This window comes from Nuphar pumila, chromosome 10, assembly GCF_984573655.1.
Source record: "Nuphar pumila chromosome 10, dmNupPumi1.hap1.1, whole genome shotgun sequence".
Taxonomy (NCBI): Eukaryota; Viridiplantae; Streptophyta; class Magnoliopsida; order Nymphaeales; family Nymphaeaceae; genus Nuphar; species Nuphar pumila.
Window position 1 is genome coordinate 1,825,769 of NC_143258.1, and position 22,152 is coordinate 1,847,920.

The 22,152-nt window shown below is 36.8% G+C and overlaps 1 pseudogene across 1 annotated transcript; it reads right to left on the minus strand.

The window, feature by feature from the left end:
• Positions 1-1,134: 1,134 nt before the first annotated feature.
• Positions 1,135-16,298, minus strand: LOC149823208 (transcription factor MYB1 pseudogene; annotated as a pseudogene). Its single transcript, XR_016434733.1, has 2 exons — positions 16,052-16,298; positions 1,135-2,120 (listed from the first exon to the last, which is right to left on the minus strand). The product of XR_016434733.1 is annotated as a transcription factor MYB1 pseudogene (transcript).
• Positions 16,299-22,152: the final 5,854 nt, after the last annotated feature.

Below are 22,152 nucleotides of genomic sequence, written 5' to 3' on the forward strand. Positions count from 1 at the left end.
CAGCAAAAAATTGCAAAACCTCCATCTTGGATCCGACACATTTGCATTAGTAACGCCTTGGCACGATCTATCATTTTTATATATAGTTAACCCCATACAAATATCTCCGATATTTTGTAAATATTGCAACTCTAATGCGATATTTCCAACGGCTTATTTTTCTGTTAAAAGTACTATGTTTTCAAAATATCACTCATTTTAGAAATATCGTGTTTTTTTAAGGCAAGCTGGGGTTAGGTAAACCCCACCATTCAACGTACCACTGGGTTTTGAACTTGCAATGTCCCACTACAAGGAGACATGGACCCACAGCTCCTACCAACCACGCGGAACCCCCATTGGTAAATATCGTGTTTTTAACTCAATATTAACACGTTAAAAATAAACTTTTCATTTCTTGTGTTAACCAGTGCACCATGAAAAGCACTTTTTTTTAAAATATTGCATAATTTTCCCCAAAATGAAATTTGTGATTATGGGCTTCACCCACCACTTGGGGAAGGCTCACTATATCAGCTCAGAGAATTCCAAGGAATTACACCAATAAGCCGGAGAGCGAAATGGAGTGGTTATATCTGGCTATCCAAATAACACCAAACATTCCAAATAAAACCACATATAACATAGTCTATAACAGGGTTACCAGAAACACTATAAGAGAGTGGGAAACACGTTTCCTGAGAAACCATTTAGAAAACAGGAAACACTGTTTCTGAAATGTTTGGGAAATGCCAAAAAAAATCACGAAACACACATTTTCCATGCACTGGAAAACTATTTCCCATGTGTTTTCCAAATGTTTCCTTTTCCTGGGACACATTTTTTATTTTTTGTTTCATTAATTTATTATATTACGTTTTCTTAATCGTTTCCCATGCGTTTTCCAGTCGTTTCCTGTTTTCCGTTTCACGTGCCTGAAAAACCTCGTTTCTCATTTCCGTTTCCCAAGACGTTTTCCATTTCCTTTTCTGGCAACCTTGGTCTATAAGAAGAGAAACTTTGTGATTTTCCATCAGCTTTACCAATAAGAACAATCTCTGAACTAAAAATTTGGTCTCCAAGCTGAAAGTCTAGGAGAAACATCACCCTCACTGCACCACGTGGGGTTTGATAACCCATCAATCATTTGAAGCACATAAACACCTTCCATTATTCTCTAAAAAGAGAATTCACATGCCTTCAACCAGAAAAACTTGATGGTGATCATCAGCAGGAAGCATTGCACATTTGATTCGGAGGTACAATAGAAGTAAAGTGAAGGAGGTCATTATACCAGTATCAATTCTACTACATCGTGTCTCCATCCTCACAATTTTGAGACACCGACTGATTTCCATCCATGCACGCTTCACCCTTTAGCTTATGATCTTGTGTTCCTTGGCAAAATGATTGACCAAGATCATCAGCTGAACTATACATGCCTCCACTCTCAGCCTGGCTTTTGATCCATGCCAGATTACATAATTCTGCTGCTATTGAGGATAATTCATGCCCTAACAATGGCGGTGTCTCCACAGACTCAACAAATTCGGGGCCTAACAGTAAGTTCTTATGGCGGATCCCACCTTCCATATCACAGCATCCATGCCCACATCTTGATGGCACTTGCGCTCCACCAGAAGCACTGGTTAGCCAGTTACATACCCCTGTTTCAGATTTGTAGCCTTGGGTAGGCAGCTGGATAGGCCTGAACGATGGAGCGTCGTTCAGAGAACCATCCGTAGGATTGTATAAGTTGAATGCACTTACCCTTGCAACTGGTCGAAAAAGGTTGTTCGGTTTCTTCTTTGTTTCATCCCTAGTTTTAACCTTCTCCTTGGATTGGTCTGCTATATTTGTTGAAGGGCTGACAACATCCCAGACTTCTGCCAAGCCAAGAGAATCCACATCTCCAGGTGATGGGTTTTCCTCGGACACCTTGGTTTTCTCTATACTCAAATCTCTTAACGCATCACAAGATGGAGGCCTCAACTTATCAGGCTCCACCCACTTACGCCTCAGAGTGGAATTCCAGTGATTTTTTATTGCATTATCTGTCCGTCCTTGCAGCAGCCTTGCAATAGAAGCCCATTTATTACCATGGATTGCATGGGCAGCAACGATGATTCGGTCCTCTTCCTCTGCAACCAGTTGCCATGTTAGGGCTTATTAGAATGCATTTGGCATATTGTTGACTAAAAAGTGAGCCCATATAACCCCTAATATGCATTAGAATGTAAGTGCATTCATGAAATCGATGTCATGTGTATAACTAGTACAACAATTTTTCCAAAAAACAAAAAGGCTCACAAAAATTAATCCATGAAGCAGTTGGACGTTGTTTTAATGATTGTTGAATTGCTAATCCTGACAGATAGAAAAAAACTAAATCGAGAATGATTTGAACAGATCTTTCCTCGGTTATGCTGCAATTAGTCTCGAAAGCAGCCAAACTTCCCAATTCTGAAAATTTTTCATCAAAGAAAATTTCAATCAAGTGTTCAAAAAAAATAGATGGCATTTGGATACAAAATTTAGGATTTAATATTCATTCATACTACAAACTTGATGACTCTGAGGTGCATCAGCTTTCATAGTCTAAAAGATAAATGAAGATCAATGGAATTGTATGGATCTATCATCTATCTTATATGAAAGTAATGACTTGCAAAAAGGAAATGTTCACTGCATAAGTAAAATAATTGCTATGCATGAAGCAAAACAATTAACTCACTTGCCTAGAATATTACGGATATGCAGCCTGATGCTAAATAAATACCAACTTTTCTTTCTTATACCCAAGATATTAAAAACCGAGCCAGCATTTTGGTACACGCTTCTCAGGAAACAAAGTTACCTCCGGCAACAAATCCAACCGATTGAGCTCTTGATAATGTAGACACAGATTGATGAGTGTTTGTCATCAAATTCTCAATGGAGACTCATACTGGCGCTATATACATGCAAAAATTCTAGTTCTCTCTCTCTCTCTCTCTGTTAATTTCCAAAATAGTTTACAAGTCTCTGATGAAAAAACTTAACATCCTTCAGAAAGAACACTATTGGTAAATTCGCTCAAGATAGACTCCTACTCACAAAACAAGTCCACGTGCAACAAACTACTATTGTATATTAGTTTACAGAAATTTAGAATAAGATATTAGTGATTCAAATAGCATATCATGTTTACAGAATTTAGAATTTGTAACCCCATGTAAACAATAAAAACTAAGTTATTGAGCAATTGATAACAAACAGTCACCAATGTGTGTCCACATTATCAACAGCAAAAAATATTAATACACCTTGACGGAGGCAATGATATTTACAAGAAGCATATAACACAGTCAATCAATGAGTTATCCAATGTTTGATTTCTTCACTGGAACCCCTTGTAATCAGATAAAAAGTAGCACCAGTAGCTGAAATAATATTAATAATAATAATAATTTCATGAAAGTTGAGAATAACCAAAAAATTGGGTCCTTTAGGGGGGTGATTGCTAACATTCATAACATATAAGGCCCTCAGAGAATGTAAACAAATGCACCGCACTTTTCTGCCTCTGGAAATTAGAGAAGCGAGTTGTTTAATCTGCATTTTATAAATTTACTAAAATGACCTCAGTGGTGATGACAAATGTAAAGATCCACAATGACTTTTGAAAATATATCAAGGCCAAAATACATGTGGCAAGTATGTTAATGCCCACTAAGAGTCATCAGTATTAATCACAGACATGCATAGAGGGTCAATTTCAGCTGTCTCTAACAACTTTGGCTCAGATACTTACATTCAAACCCTAGCTCTTGCAGCTCTTCTCCTTCTTCCTACTTCCTACAAGATATGGCCGAGCTATATATAGTATCACAAACATGGTTTCTCTAATGTTTGCCTTTCCATGGATATGGTGTCTTCTCATGCTGCCTTATTAGAATATAGAAAGGTCCACATCACTCTGATGAGGAGAGTGCCATCAACATTTCCAAATCCCATCCATCATAGGGAAAATACATAGAGATACACCAACATTTTCTTCAAAAATACAGGAAATGAAGGGTAAAATTTGTTGGATCTCATGGACAGACTTCCAGCAATTTTAAACCACAGTGGCATATTAAACCTAAAGTTTGCATTATAAACATAGGAACCAAGTGTTTAAAGGAAGCTGATAAGCAAAGCAGCCTCCTATAGTGGTTGGGCAAACTTGAAAGTCTTATTGCTTTTGTATTATCTCACAATGTTATTCTTTTCGTATTTTATTCTGCTTTAGCTCATGGACTTGACATATTGTGGTCATGTCCAGCCATCTCAAGATTTTTGCCTGGAATGGCTTCAAATATAGCTCTTGGTTCTTCATCTCTGCTATATTTTACCTGCTACAGTTGAGTTCTGTCAATTGCACCTTTCCTTGTTTCATGAGAAGTGCTACATAATCCCAACAAAATGTGTTTTTTCAACTCCATCTTCACAGCCATGCTGAAGCCTGATTTGGGTGGGAATGATGCCATGCAACATGAACACTTTGGGGCAGTTTTAAACCATCCTCATCTTCATGACTTATCAGCTGTTAACTTTGCACTATCTCGAAAATTGAATCTCATGGTATGTTGGAGATGGCTAAACCTTATAATATAGTAAATAAACCATGCTAAACACATTTATGCACGAGTATATTGTGATTATGCATGTGCATATAGGAATTGAAATGAAATGGGGATCTTTGAAACACGAGCTTAGATTAACAAGAGCAAGTGTCAAGAATGACACTAAAGCATAACCCTTAAAAAGTGTATAACTGGAAACAAAATAAAAATAAAAATGTATTCTTTATTGATATGAAAAACCAATTGCTTAAGAAGCATTGGAGTAAAATACAAGAGGGGCTGCACCCCTTTATATACACAGCTGAAAGAGGACTCAATAGAGCTGTTGGGCACAGTCCAACAACTCTATTTAGAGCTGTTGGAATGTGTCAGTCCAACAGCTCTATTGCTAGTCAAGTCTGGACAGGACTTGACTAGCAACAGTCATTCTAGTTCAAACTGAACTAGATGACATAAAGACAAAAAATAAAAATAAAGGAAAAAAATTACAGAAAAGAAAGAAATGAAAAATGTATTTATATATATATAAATAATAATATAATATTATTATATATACATATATGTACAGTTTTACATTTTAACACTCCCCTTCAAACTTATGGTACAATGAGCGAAAGTTTGTCTAAGAGAAAGTGAAATCGGGGAGCAGCGAGAGGCTTTGTAAAGAAGTCTGCTAACTGATATTCTGAAGTGACATATGGCAGATCAATTATCCCGTGTAGATATTCCTCTCTGACGTAGTGACAATCCATTTCAATGTGTTTGGTGCGTTCGTGGAATGTTCTGTTACTGGCAATGTAGATCGCACTTTTGTTGTCACAACACATTTGTGAAGCCTTTGTTGCTTCAACTCCCATGTCAGCAAGCAGTCGTCGGAGCCAAACTACTTCCATGATCGTGGTTGCCATGGCTCTGTATTCAGCTTCGGTGGATGAGAGAGATACCTTCTGCTGCTTTTTACACCTCCATGAGATTAATGATTCTCCTAAAAAGACACAAAAGCCAGTGGTTGAGTGTCTGTTATTGGGATCACCTCCCCAATCAGCATCAGTATATGCAATTAAATCAAGAGAAGAGGAGGAAGATAAGAAAAGTCCTCGTGAAAGAGAAGACTTGATGTATCTGATAATACGCATGACTGCTCCCATATGAACAGAAGTAGGAGCATGTTGAAATTGACTTGCTGTATGAACAGCATGTGCTATATCTGGTCTGGTAATGGATAGATAGGATAGTGCCCCGACAAACTGTCTGTAAGGAGTAGGGTCTGCAAGAAGTTCTCCATCATCAATCTTTATTTTAACATTAACAACTTCTGGAGTGTCGACTTTCTTATCATCAGTAATACCAGACCTGAAAACAATATCAAAAGCAAATTTAGTCTGAGATAATAAATATCCTCTAGGAGAATAAGCAACTTCAATGCCTAAAAAATATCTCAACAAGCCCAAATCAGTCATTTCAAAATGAGATTTAAGAAGTGTTTTGATTGTTTCAACTCCCTGTTTATCGCTTCCGGTGATGATCATATCATCCACATAGAGAAGAAGCACAATGATCCCTGCATCAGAATTCTTAATAAACAAAGCAGTGTCAGTTAAACAGAATTGAAAACCAATATCAATCATAACACGACTAAACCTATCATACCAAGCTTTTGGTGCTTGTTTAAGTCCATAAAGAGCTTTTTCTAAGCGAAGGACTTTACCCTTAGGAATACTTAGACCAGGAGGGGGTTCCATATATACTTCTTCAACTAGCTTTCCATTTAAAAAAGCATTTTTGACATCCATTTGAAAAATAAACCATTTTTTGATAGAAGCTAAGGCAATTAAGGTTCGGACAGTAGTCATACGAGCCACCGGAGCAAAGGTTTCTTCATAATCAATCCCATATTCTTGGGCATAACCTTTGGCTACTAAACGGGCTTTATATCTTTCAAGAGTACCATCACTCTTGGTTTTAATTTTATAAACCCATCGACATCCTATAGTTTTCTTCCCTGGAGGAAGATCTTGAATATTCCATGTAGAAGCCTTTTCAAGTGCATCTAATTCAGCTTTCATGGCTTCTATCCATTTGATGTCATTTTTTGCTTGAAAATATGTGGATGGTTCTTCATGTGAGTGAATTAATGCAATAACTGCCCTATATGTGGGTGAGAAAGACTCGTATGATACAAACTTTCCTGGAGGCCTCGAGATTCGGGTTGATTGTCTAGTTGGAATGTTAGAATATTTCTCAAGTGCACATGGAGGATTAGACTCTTGTCGCCTGGAATATTGAATACTAGTATCTCTATGAACTTCTTCATTTTCAATATTAAGATCAATAATTCTTTCATCATCATCAAAGTTACAGTCAAGGTCATATTCATCAGATGTTGATGTTAGATCTAGCAAAAAGGAGTACTCAGTGACGTCTTTTAATTTTCTAAAATCAAAGAAGCTCTCCTTTTCAAGAAAGGAAACATTTCTAGACACATATAGTTTATTATTTTTGAAGTCAAAACATCTATAACCTTTCTGGTTTTCAGCATATCCTAAAAAGGCACAGGGAATCGCACGAGGGGAAAGTTTATCATTTTTGTCAGTAAATATGAAACATTTGCACCCAAATATTCTTAGTCTAGAGTAGTCTGGAGAAATGTTCATAAGTTTTTCAATGGGAGTGATATTTTGTAACGAAGAAGATGGCATCCTATTAATGAGATATGTGGCAGTTAAGGCAGCTTCTGCCCAAAAGTCTTTCGGGACTTGATTTGCTATTAATAAAGTCCTAGTGGTTTCTATAATATGGCGATGTTTTCGTTCTGCCAGTCCATTTTGTTGAGGTGTATAAGGACAAGATCTTTGATGTGTGATGCCATGCAATTTAAGATAATTTTGAAAATCTGTGGATAAAAACTCTCCCCCTGAATCTGTGCGAAAAATAGTAATATCATTTTGAAACTTGTTTTTAATCATATTATGAAAAGTTTGAAAGTATGAAAATACTTTAGACTTATGTTTGAGAAAGTACATCCACGTATGTCGGGAGAAATCATCGACAAAAATAACATAGTAAACAAATCCTCCTTTAGAAATTACTGGTGCAGGACCCCAAACATCCGAGTGTATTAATTCAAGTGGTCTTGAAGAGAAAAAGGTTCTGTTCTGAAATGGTAATCTTTTCATTTTGCCGAGAATACAATCTTTACAATCAAATGATTCAGAGTTACAAAATTTCCCTAGATTTGGAAAATGTTGGATTTTGGCTATATGTGGGTGACCAATTCTCTTATGCCACAGTTCCAACTATATTTTTTGAATATTATAACAAAAAGCTTTCTTCGGCATTTCCAAAAAATCCATGTAATAGAGTCCTCCTTCTCTATGGCCTTCCCCAATCAGCTTGCCTGACTGGCGATCTTGTACCCAACAACCATGAGAAGAAAAAGAAATATTACACCCATAATCAGAAATTTGAGATACAGATAAAAGATTTAAATTTAATTTGGGAACATGTCTAATTTCTGGAATAAAAAATTTTTTTGTTTTATAAATTTTTTCAAAATTTCCTATTCCTTCTATTTCAAGAGAAGTCCCATCAGCAGTAAAGACCTTTGACACACTTGTTTTATTTTTAACACATCAGCAGCTACTCGCTTGGTAAGTTGGTAATCGAACTCCGCCTGTGTAGTTATACACTGCCGGTCCCAAGCCCGGATAAAGGAGGAGGGTTGCGGTAGGCCTGTGACAGCCAGCATAAAAACTTTGTCATATCCTATGAAAATGAACCAATATGAGAATTTCGTTGGGGCGTTCCCTACTGAGCGACGCGCCGTACTCTCTAGGCCCGGAGGCAGTGATAAATGTGCAAGGGTTGCTAGGTCGTCGCCCAGAAGCGACGCGTCACACCGGCGCCCGGGTGTGGTGTCAAATAGGCAAGGGTTCCCTCACTTTGTTGGACGGGTGGGGGTAAAGAAGTTAGTCCAAGACCATAAAATTAGGTTAGCCACTTGGAACATAGGGTCTTTAACTGGTAAGTTGGTAGAGTTAGTAGATGTTATGTGTAGGAGAAAGATTGATATTTTATGTCTTCAAGAGACCAAATGGGTAGGTGAGAAAGCTAAAGTGATAGAACCTTGGGGATATAAGATTTGGTATACAGGAATAAATAGGAATAGGAATGGAGTAGGGATTGTTATGAGTCGTCAGTTTATAGATAATGTAGTTGAGGTCCGTAGGAAGGGTGATAGAATTTTACTTATTAAATTAGTATTAGGTACGGATATTATTAATATTATTAGTGTTTATGCACCTCAAGTAGGTTTAGATGATTCCATTAAGCATCAATTTTGGGAAGATTTAGATGAAGTAGTACAAGAGACATCTTATGGAGAAAAGCTTTTCATCGGCGGTGACCTTAATGGACATGTAGGCATTAGTAGGGATGGATTTGAGAATATCCATGGAGGCTATGGTATAGGAGAAAGAAATGAAAGTGGAGAAAGGATTTTAGATTTTTGTTTGTCCTATGATATGATCTTAGCAAACACTTGGTTTAGGAAGAGGGAGTCTCACCTAGTAACATTTAAAAGTGGGGTTAATACGAGTCAGATAGATTTTTTCCTACTTAGAAAGAGAGATAGGGGTTGTTGCATCGATTGTAAGGTTATACCAGGAGAAAGTGTAGCTACACAACATAGAGTCTTAATTTTAGATCTTAGAATTAGACAATGCCGCAAAAGGGATAGACATAGGATAGATCCTAGAATTAAGTGGTGGGCACTGAAAGGAGCTAAACAAGGAATGTTTGTAGAGCAGGTAGTTAAGGAAGTTGATTGGTGTCTCGAGGAGGATTCAGAATCAATGTGGAATAAGATAGCGGGTGGTATGAGAAAAGTAGCTAAGGAGGTATTGGGTGAGTCTAAAGGCGGTGCACCACTAGGTAAGGATACATCATGGTGGAACGAGGATGTCAAATTAGCTATTAAGGTTAAAAGAGAGTGTTATAGAAATCTAAGTAAGAGTCGTGATAGTGAGAATTTGGAGAAGTATATGATAGCAAAGAAGGAAGCTAAAAAAGTTGTTCGAAACGCGAGGGCTAAGGTATATAAGGAGGTTTATGACAAGTTGGATACCAAAGAAGGCGAGAAGGATATTTATAGGCTTGCAAAGATGAGAGATAGGAAATCGAAGGATTTGGGTATGGTTAGATGTATCAAAGATGAAACGCAAAGGGTTTTAGTCAAAGATGAGGAGATTAAGGAGAGATAGAAAGATTATTTTGATAAGCTATTTAATGATAGTCATGCTCAAGATCTTGGAGACTTCTCCATTCCTTTTCATGAGATAAATCGTGACTTCATGCGCAAGATTCAAAAGAAAGAAATTGCAGAGGCTTTGAAGAAAATGAAATCAAGAAGGGCAGTTGGCCCAGATGGTATACCTATCGAGGCTTGGAAATGCTTGGGAGAGAAAGGTTTAGAATGGTTGACAAATCTTTTTAACTTGATTTGGCGAACAAATAAGATGCCTAATGAGTGGAGGAAGAGTACTTTGGTGCCTTTATATAAGAATAAGGGTGATATACAAGATTGCACAAACTATCGTGGTATAAAACTCATGAGTCATACTATGAAACTTTGGGAGAGGGTGATTGAGTCTAGGTTGAGGAAGGTTGTCATGATATCGGAGAATCAATTTGGTTTTATGCCTGGAAGATCAACTATGGAAGCTATACATCTTCTTAGACAACTTATTGAAAGATATAGAGAGAGGAACAAATATTTGCATATGGTTTTTATTGATTTAGAGAAGGCATACGATAGAGTACCTAGGGACGTTCTCTGGTGGACAATGATGAAGAAAGGTGTTTCTCTCAAGTACATTAGTATAATTAAAGATATGTATGAAGGAGTAGTAACCAATGTCCGCACTTGTGGAGGGGTGACAACCAATTTTCCGATAACGGTTGGGTTACATCAAGGATTTGCTTTAAGCCCTTTCCTATTTGCGATAGTGATGGATGAGCTTACGAGATCAATTCAAGAAAATGTACCGTGGTGTATGTTGTTTGCTGATGATATTGTTTTGATTGATGAGTCTAGAGCTGGGGTTAATGCTAAGTTAGAATTATGGAGACAGACATTGGAAGCTAGAGGTTTTAAGTTGAGTAAGAGTAAGACTGAATATATGGAATGTCGGTTTAGTAAGCAACGAAGTAGTGATGGGAGTGTAGTGAAGCTTGGTGAGCAAGATATACCGGTGAATGATTATTTCAAATATTTGGGATCCATCATTCAAAAGTATGGAGAAATTGATGGAGATGTAAATCATAGGATAAAGGTTGGGTGGATGAAATGGAAAAGTGCTACTGGAGTGTTGTGCGATCGTAGAATGCCATTGCGGTTGAAGGGAAAGTTTTATAGGACGACTATTAGACCCGCTTTACTATATGGTACAGAATGTTGGGCTGCCAAGAGACATCATATTCAAAAAATGAGTGTAGCTGAGATGCGGATGCTTAGATGGATGTGTGGAAATACAATAAAAGATAAGATTCGGAACGAAGAGATACGTAAGAAGGTAGGTGTTGCACCCATTGAAAATAAGATGCGAGAGAATCGTTTACGGTGGTTTGGACATATTCGGCGAAGGCCTAATGATGCTCCAGTTAGAAGGTTAGAGAAATGGGAAAATATATTAGTTAAAAGAGGTCGGGGTAGGCCTAGGAAGACTTGGATGGAGATGATAGGAAAGGATATGAATGCTTTGAACCTCACCAAGGACATGGCGTTGGATAGAAATGATTGGAGGAAAAGGATTCATGTGGAAGACCCAAAATGAATTTCTTTTTTGGTTCATATCGCTGACCCCAATTGTTTTTGGATGAAGGCGTAGTTGTTGTTGTTGTTGTTGTATGAAAAGATGCACCAGAGTCAAGAAGCCAAGAAATTTTACCTAGATCAGAAAAAGATGAGGCTGCTGCGCCGATTGAAGCTTCAGATGAGGAATAGGCACCTTTGATGAGAGGCTGAAGAATCTCCATTAGTTGGGCCAGGGAAACTGGTGCATCCTGATCTTTAGGCTCCGATCCAGCAATTGCAGCTCTTTTTTCTCTCAGCTCCTTAAGTTTGGGACATTGTGGCCTGTAGTGTCCCGGTTCATGACAGTGATGACAAATAACTTTCTTCTTATCATAGTCACCATTTTGTCGGTTAAAGTGAGGAGGCCTATATGATCGAACATGATTCCCTGGTCTAGACACGGCTAAAACGGAATCATCTTCAATTTTTAAAGAACCTTTCTGGAGACGATTTTCTTCCATTGTTAACTCTTCAATAGTTTCAACAATAGAAGGAATTTTTCCCCGGTGAAGTAGGGCCGATTTAGTGGTTTCAAATTTCGGCCTTAATACAGTGATAAACTGGTAAAAATGTTCGGCATCGAGTTGTTTCTGACGAAGCTCGATGTCTTCGGTACAATGCCACTTTGGTTCTAAAAGGAAAAGTTCTTCCCAAAGTTCGGACAACCCATTGTAATATTCACGAATAGTTTTGTCTCCTTGTGTCATCATTCGAACTTTTTCTTGGAGGTTGCACACGTGTGCAATATCTTTAAGGGAATACATATTCTTAAGGTATTCCATGCCTTATCGGCATGATCAAATTTGGCAAGACTTGAGCATTTTTTAATGTCAACGCTATTGATAAGCCATGACATTATCTTCGCATGAGATATTCTCCATTCTTTCCATTTCTTCTCGTATGAGGCAATAGCCTTGATTTTCTCTTCTTCCGATAGAGGGACCTCTTTATCTCCCTCCTTTTTATTAAGAGATAGCTTAGGTTCCGAATCGGAACCATCTACAATCCCCCATAAGCCTTTTCCCCATATATGGTGCTTCATGATTGAAGCCCATGTTACATAGTTCGTATCGCTTAGTTTCATAGGCATGATGGTGACTTTATCATTGTCATCCATCGATTACAAGGAGAGAAAGAATAGGGATAGAAGAGAAACAAGAAGGAAAATGAAAAAGAAAGAAAAAAAAACAATACAACAAGATGTGAAATCTTCTCCAATGAAGTGATAAAACACTTCTCTTCAAGTGGCGAACACTTTTGCAAACGAGCACGGAAACCGAGGCAGCTTTTCCTCAAGATTTAGTACTTCCGCGGCTCTGATACCATGAAATGAAATGGGGATCTTTGAAACACGAGCTTAGATTAACAAGAGCAAGTGTCAAGAATGACACTAAAGCATAACCCTTAAAAAGGGTATAACTGGAAACAAAATAAAAATAAAAATGTATTCTTTATTGATATGAAAAACCAATTGCTTAAGAAGCATTGGAGTAAAATACAAGAGGGGCTGCACCCCTTTATATACACAGCTGAAAGAGGACTCAATAGAGTTGTTGGGCACAGTCCAACAGCTCTATTAAGAGTTGTTGGACTGTGTCAGTCCAACAGCTCTATTGCTAGTCAAGTCTGGACAGGACTTGACTAGCAACAGTCATTCTAGTTCAAACTGAACTAGATGACATAAAGACAAAAAATAAAAATAAAGGAAAAAAATTACAGAAAAGAAAGAAATGAAAAATGTATTTATATATATATATAATAATATAATACTATTATATATACATATATGTACAGTTTTACATTTTAACAGGAATGGCCTCAGTCCAGGCTTACACTGTCTTCAGTGACCTACACAGAAAGCAAAACATGCTTCTAGCTTTAGAAAAGTATTCCATCTTGCATGTTGCCTCAAAGGCCAAATCCAAGCTGCTCATGTGCAACTGAGTAATTTATTAACCGTAATCTTGAGCATTATATAAGAAAATGAAAGTTGAATTGAGGGAACATGTCATGAAAGGGCATCAAAACAAGTATGCATTACACAAAATGATGGCTTTCATCATTCCATGCCTTGTTGTGTCCACAAATGTCATCTTTTGTCATGTGAAAGTGTATTTTTTTTTAAATGGTTCACCTGAGGTGGCCTGGTAAATAGGACTTCTCAAAAGAAATACTTTGGTTAAGAATGATAATTTCATTGAAGGAGAGGTGAAAATCAAACAAGTGTGCCAAACCACCAATGAGCCATCTAGAGCACTTCAAAGTATCGCCTTCTTTTGTGACTAAGGAATTGAATCTAGAGAGTGTGAAAAGGGACCTAATTCATTGTCTCGAAGACTCAAGATGAAATAATTCACTTATAATATAGTCTGAACTCCAAGAGCTGGAGGCCCATGAGGGCACTGCTTCGTGGTTAAAAGTGATCATGGTTTGTCAACTGACATGGAACGACCATGGTTTGAAAACCACAGGAAGCATCCCTTGCCATAAGGTCAAAGCTGGGTGTACTCCCCAGGGGGCAGTGGGAACCTCAAGGGTTTCACCAACCACATACTTGTGAACATGCAGTTGGTGATGGAGGGGTTTTCTCTGGGCATAGCCAAAAAAACTCCAAGAGCTTGAGTTACTCTGTTCATATTGATCAGGTCTTTGTGGGAGTGCTTTGGGCCTGAGAGTTCGTATGGGGAATGGAGATGGAATGTTAGCTTCACACCTATCAGCAATTTCTGTCTCCAATTTCCATGCATGGAAAATCCATTAATGAGCTTGGTCCACTAGTCCAAAGGCTACATATTGATCTCCAATTTCCATTGCCTACTTCATCCTATACTCTATACAATACCTTGCAAACATTGTATCTAGCTGCAGTCCATCATCTTGTTTGATGCATGACTACTAGATGTGAAGAAGCCAATAGAGGGCTTTGTCCATCAAGCCCGAAAACCACACCCCCATTTCCCAACTTTTTATTTTTTGCTCTGCCTTCTAGAGTAATACATGCAAGCACAATATCAGGCTCCATTTCATTATCCTATTGAGGAACGAATACATAAGCATGAAAGGAAGAATCCTGGTTGGGAACATACTTGGAAGACATAATACTGCCTCCAGCAAGCGTCCAATTTGTGATATCAAAAGGGATAAGAATTAAGCGAGAATTTTTATAATGACCATTGAGGAAAGAAAAAAAAATTATGAAGCAAAAAGTCATTAGAGGAAGAAAAAACCATTAGATATGTCAAACTAATACATTTCATATATCTGAAATGAAAAACATTTTTCCTTATCTTTCAATTGCAATATACCGAGTCCAATATTACTTTTAGTCAAGCAAATTTTTGAATAAATTGATCCCTTCATAGACATTGTGCAAGACAATCCTCAGAAAAAACTAAAGGCATGTCCATACAGATGAATTCCAGTATGATTTCCCCTTTAGCTCCCTGTTCTATCATCCCAAGCAACTCCATTCCTTTCTTCTATTATCTAAAAACCAAGCAACATCCTCGCCCATACTTGGACCTTTGTAACTTATATCTGAAATTTTTTCACCCCACAGCTCAAGACTACAACCTATGATCCAAACTATCATTTCTCAATGACTACCCAAAAAATCATTTACTTCATCTAGCACCACTCATCAAGTTAAGTGTCAACGGACTATTAGCTTAACTACTATTTCTCGATGACTACCCAAAAATCATTTACTTGCTCTAGCACCACTCACCATGTTAAGTGTAAATGAACTACTTGAAGGCATCATCCGACCTCAGTGGTCAATTGGCCAAACATGCTTCACCATAATTCAATAACTTATGTTCGGACACACTCTCCGTCAGCAGAAAAGATTTCCATCTATTGGTGCAAAGTGTAACCAATTTCTACCTTTCACAACAATTGGACACTCACCGCGATATCTCCCATACCAACAAAAAGCTTCACTACTGGGCACAAACCGAAACCAAACAATAAGAGGAGGAACAATGTAATGTAAGGGACAAACCCAGCTCTCTTTACAACAGTCAGCCAATCCTCACCCAACAAGAACATTACTTGATACCCCAATTGCCCACAAAATAAAGAAATCCTATTTCATAAACCCGCAATCAGTAAGCATCATGAGGGAAAAAGAGACAAAGACTCAAAACAATAAGAAGATTTTGTGGGTATCACCAGAAACAGAACCCACATAAGAAGGGAGCATCCAAAACAGTTAATCATTTCCAGTTGGAAGCCCCACCAAACAGAAACCATAATCACCACAATCCTACAAGATCGAGCCACAAAACAATAAAAAGATTAGTGTGGGTGCCATTAGAAACAGAGGGAACATAAGAAGATAGCATCTATAGCAACTAATGGCTTCCATTTGGAAGCCCCATCAATTGAAACCTCAATCATACAAGAGAGAACCTCGAAGTAATAAAAAGATTTTGTGGGTATCATGAGAAACAGAAGCAACACAAGAAGAGAGTATCTATGAAAATACCTTCCACTCAGAAGAACCATCAATTGACATCAAAACCACAATCAAACACGAGAGAGAGAGAGAACTTAGTGGGTATCATAAAAAATAGAGAAAAGAAGAAGAAGAAGAAGGGGTTGGTCTAACCGGTGAAGGGCTTGCGCTTGACGACGGGGTCCAACTGGTTGCACCACCGGAGGCGGCAGGATTTGCCGGACCTACCGGGGATGCCTCGGGAGATGAGGCTCCAATTCCTCGCGCCGAACTTGCTGACGAGCCGGCTGAGGATGGCGTCCTCCTCCGGCGACCACGGCCCCTTGATCCTCTCCTCCCCGCCGTTGCCTTTGCCGCCGCCGCCTCCGCCACCGCCACCCTCTCGCTGCTGCTGCTTCATTTCTCTCTCTCTCTCTCCTTTAACAGACAACACAACGAAGGCTACCTGCTTAACTAACGGCAGTCCTTGGAACACCTGAACCTCTCTCTCTCACACACACACGCTGCTGGTAGGGCTGAAAATGGATCGGATATGATCAGGTATCTTATTCGAGTTCCAATACTATTTTCAGATTTGATCCTTTGAACAAAATCTGAATGTGCATTTAAATCTGATTCGGATCTGTTTAATCGGATTTAGATCAATATTTTATTTCGGATCTAAAATGAATTTGAAACAAAATTGGATTCATTTGCATTTTTTACATGTAAATAGCTTGTTTTTCTTTTATTTTTTTGTTTGGATCCAGTATCAACACTTGTGCTTCAGATTCAGATTCAACCTTTTCATTTTGAATCTAGATTTAGATTCGGGTTCAACAGGATCCAACCCAAATCTGACCTGTTTGCACCCTATAATCACGTATATACGGGTATGACTACGGCTTATGAATTATTTATGACGTGTGAGTTCCAACTGTTTTTTTTGAAATGCAAGCTGGGGTCAGGCAGACCTCTATCAGGGTTAGGCAGACCCCTACCAGTAATACAACTGTACCATTGGGTTTTGAACCTGCAACTATCAACACAAGATACCGTGCACCAGCTGCTCCTACCAGACAAGTGGAGCCCCCCTTGTGAGTTCCAACTGTTTTGAGCTGTTAACTATGTTAAATGTGCTAAGTATGTACATAATGAAAATAGATTTATTTGATATCACCCTTCCATAAGAATTAGCAAAGTTATCTATATAATGATGCAGATTTTTTTTTATTCAATTAAAATTTATTTTAAATAATTATATATATATATATAATTATATTTTATTAAAATAATGTCCATGCATGTCAAAGTTTTGTCAGCTTGTCATAGCATGTTCAACTTGTGACAACCCTCTAGCTGGCATTGTGATGTAGCTTATAATTGTTTTTAAATATACAAACCCACAAATATCGCCAATATTATGAAAATATCATGATTCTATCATAAACTAAGGAGATCAATGGGCCTTGTTTAGTTGGACCCAACCCGAACCAACACCCTTTAGGGTCTGGGTATGATGATATAATAAGACCTGATTAAGAACCCGAGTCTGGACCCGAAGGTTTGATTAATACATGAACCCGGGTATAGTTTGTGAAATTTTATACATGATTCGGTTCTGGTTCATGTAGTTCTTAATGGGTCCTAGTATGATTTTTCTTATAGTGAATCTGATTAGACTCGAGTCCAAACCCGATACTATACCAAAAAATTGGGTCCAAGTTTGGTACCACCTGGGTCTGAACCAAACCCGACCAGTTGACACCCCTAATCACAACATAAGTTTTTATAAGTTGTTTTGATTTGAAAATCAACTGTTCAAAGGCCAATGATTGAGTTGAAATATGATCATAAATACCTCTCATATTTTTTTGTTAATTTTCATTAGGACTAGTAAACGAGCCAAACTGACGGCGTTGAAGCTAAACTCATTTTTATGGCGAGTTAAGTTGAGCTTAAGCTCATGGTGAGCCTTAGTTAAACAAGCCGAGCTCAAGCTGACTCTCTAACAAAAGAAATATATTTTCTAAATTAATAACAGCAGAAATTGGACTGTAAGCTGAAGCTCATTTACAACATGAATACATTGTTTTAAAGTTATTATAAACTTATTGCTTGCAAATCAAGAACTTCAACCATTGGCCTACGAGTGATCAGTTTTTTTTTTTACCAAGCTAAAGAAAATATGATATAAAATATAATAAAAATATACTTATAACTAGTTAATAAGCTTGTACACGGCAGGCACTCACTGTTGGTGTATGAGAGCATATCTGCCAAATCACTTTTAGAAAAGTGATTTGACATCCTCACCATCCACAATGTTAAAGCAATGGATGGTTAAGATGTCAAATCACTTTTTCTTGAGTTCCCACAGCTATACAGTACAGGCCCTGCATGAAATGCTGTCATGTGATTGACATGATGAAATACTCATGACACTTAGCCACTCTCTAGATCCCTATTCTCATTTTCTTAAAGTAATTTGACAGATCACCCTATATGCTCTCTTCAGGTTGGGCTTGCAAAGCAGATTTCATAAGTTAGAAAGCAAAGCCAAAGCACTTTTCCGGCCTTAATTATAACAATGTTGCTGATTTTGGGTAACTAGTTGGTTCTTGTGGTATGGACTTTATGTTTGGGTTCACTTTCAGGTAACATAGAACTCAAAATCTAAAGGCAGCTCCATCAATGGATGAAGTCCCTATAATACTACTTATTTTTTGACACATGAAAAACACCAAGTTTGAGGTAGGGTTTAAGTGCAAATGGGTGGGACTCGGGCGGGATCTTATTAGTTTTGAATCTGAATCCAAAATATAAATAGTAGTTTCGAATCCGAAATACATGTCGTAATATTGGATTTGAAAAAAATTGGACAAAAACAAGCTATTTACATGTAAAAAAAAATTAATCAGGTCAAATTTCTAATCGGAACAATTCTATCTCTAACTTAAAATGATGATCCAAAACTAAAATACAAAATCCGAATGATCAGATCCAAATCCAATCAAAATATACATTAGGATCCTACATAAAGAATCTATATCCGAAAAAATATGTTAGACTTGGATCGGATATCTAACTATATCTGATCCGTTTGTAGCCCTAGTTGTAGGGGTGCAAACATATCAGATAAAGTCTAGAACATGCTTGATCTGAATCTGAATCCAAATATGCAATAAATATTATTCTGAGTCTGAATGATGATGAGGACAAGAAGGGGAGGGGCGCTCTCTAAATTTGGACCCCAAATGCATACCTCTCAGTATTGGATATGCGAAAATAAGACTTAGACTAACTCTTTTGCCTGTAAAGATTCTAAATGGATCATATCTATTTTTAAATTCAAACATGAATCACACATAAAGTATTGATCCAAACTCGACCAGATTTTGAAAGCAACCAAATCCCTATCCTATCTGAATAATATCTAGATCTTACCTTAAGAAACAAGATCTGAAAATAAGATGTTAGACTCTAACCAAATCTTGATTCATTGGATATGTGTTGGATTGAAGATGGCCTGGAGTGAGATCAAATCTTTGGTGTAGTGGGGCTTGACTTGGGTTAAGATCCAATTAGGATTTAAAAAAGCAAGCTCGGATTCATGTTGGATCTTGGTGGCATTATGTGTTAAGCATGACATCATTTTTACTTAAGGACTTGTTTATCATTCTTTTATTTTATTTTTACTTTATTGTATCTTGTCTTGTATGACATATCATGTAATTTTATTTGTTCTTTTGACTCTTGTTATAACTACCCTATTAGGGCTTTAATATATAAATAAAATACTAAAGTGCAACCCTTCACCTAAGAAAAAAACAAGAGTCCTCTACCTCTCTTTCTTTCTTGTCTCTCTTATTGTTGTAGTATTTTGGGTCTGAATTAACATGGTATCAAAGCTTGTTCGTCGGTATAGCTTGTTATCTTCTTGATTAATATAAGATATTCCTTGTCTCTCTCTTTCAACATCTTCCTTCTCTCTTTATCTTGTTTTTTTCTCTCAATCTCATGTTTCTTTTCTCTTTTTTCTCGACTTCATCTTTCTTATATTTTCTTTATTCTTTTTAACCTCTGCTTTTGTTGGTATCTCATCTTTACATATCTACCTTTTCTTTTCTATATTATTATCTGATAAAACTCTTTTTCTTACATGGATTTTCTTGTTTCTACTTATATTCTCTATAAATAATCTACATATAGTTTTCTTGATATGTGTGAATATTACTCTTTTCAACTATGACACCCTTTCTTTGTTATAAATTTTACTGCATGAATATTATAAGAAGTTTCATTTTATATCTAGATTAAATTTAATATCTCATTTAGATTATTCTTTGCTAGATCTAATCATCGTATTCACTTGTCTATGATCTCATCAACAAGAAGAAAAAATGTCAATACGTGGCTGATTTTTTTAGTATTCTAGTTGTATCGATATTTTATATTTGTTAATTACTTCTTGTGTTTTCTTTTCCTATTCCATTTCTCTCATTATTTCCCTTTTTGTTATCATGGCCTCATCATCCTTCGAAGTTTTGTCCTCTATTCCATCTATCTTTTATTTTTCCAAAGTCAATATCAAATTGACATTTTTCAATTACATTATTTGCAAGGGATTGGTTTTGCCTTATATTTGTCATATGAAGATGACAAGCTATATAGATGGATCCATGATAGCAACATCCAAATTTATTACTATCAAAGAAAGTGATGGAGAAAATAAAAACAGAAAAATAACCAAATCAAATCTAGCATACGACGATTGGCTTTTCAAGGACCAAGGACTTTTGGCATGGATAAATTCTATTTTCAAGGAGTGTTCATGAACTGTTGTATATATGAAGCACACAATCACTTAACTGATTATGGCCGTGAAAAGAATAATGGTAGAAATTCATCAAATAACTTGGCTATTTATAATGCATGTTTTCAAGGAGAAAAGGTCCACAATGATGAAATTGAGAATATCAGCATTCTAAGCCAATCCTTTGAGAATATATTCATGAACACTCCTTTTGATGCACATACGTGGTTTGTAGACAATAGAGCAACCAATCATGTCACCGGCAACCCAGGTATGCTCTCTTTCATTGTCCCTCATAGAGGTAAATGAGTCGTTATCATTTAGAAAGAGATGTGACTGCCTATTACCCACATTGGATGCACTAGGATTAATTCTCTTCACGAAAGCTTGATTCTCAAAGATGTCTTTTTTATTCTCTTCATGGAAGTTTGATTCTCAAAGATGTCTTTTTTATCTATAATTTTAAAAAAAATCTTATATATGTTTCTTAGTTAGAAGATGACATGAATATTAATTGTTTGTTCACTACTCATTATGTTTTCTTGAAGGATTTCTCATAGACAATGTTCATTAGAGGAGATTGTTATAGAGAGATACATGATACTCATTCTTTCTTCAAGGAGGTTTCTTTTATATGTTACTAGTTATCTTTCTAGAACGAGTCATAGTAAATATGTTTATTTATGAAATCATCATTTGGGATACTATTTGGTTAAGTCTATAAATAAGCTATAAAAGCAAGGGTATATCCCTAATGTTTGTGTTGGTTTTGGTCCTTTGTTTTGTTATGGGTGTCAGTTGGGAAGGCATGTTAAACTTTTATTTGATTTAAGTAATAAAAGAACCTTTTTTGTTAATGAACTCATTCATACTCATATTTTGGCACCGGCTCCCACTTCTTTATCCCGTTCATGTTATTATATTGTGTTTGTTGGTGATTTTTCTAAATTCACATAGATTTATTTTCTTAAACGCAAATTTAAAGTTTTCAACAAATTTAAAAAATTTAAATCTTATGTTGAGAACCGCTTCCATTGAAGTATTAGCATCATGTGTTGTGACAGAGGGGGATAATTCACATGTAATGAATTCACTCAACTTCTCGGGGACAATGAAATTGAGAGACCATTTTCTTATCCAGATAGTCCACAATAAAATGGGGTACCTGAATGAAAACATAAACACATAACTAAAGTGGGCATTGTATTATTGTTTATGGGTAGTGTTCTCAAACTGTTGTGGACTGAAGCATACATTCACTTATTTAATAAATAGGTTGTCAACAGAAGAAATTGAATATAAAATTTCTTATGAGCTTTTATGAAAAAATAAAGTTGATTATTTTACTCTAAAGAGTTTTGAATGCATTTGTTACATGCATATAGACCAGTCCCATAGAAGAAAGCTGGATCCTAAATCAGATTTATGCATTTTCGTTGGATATTCATCTCAACACAAG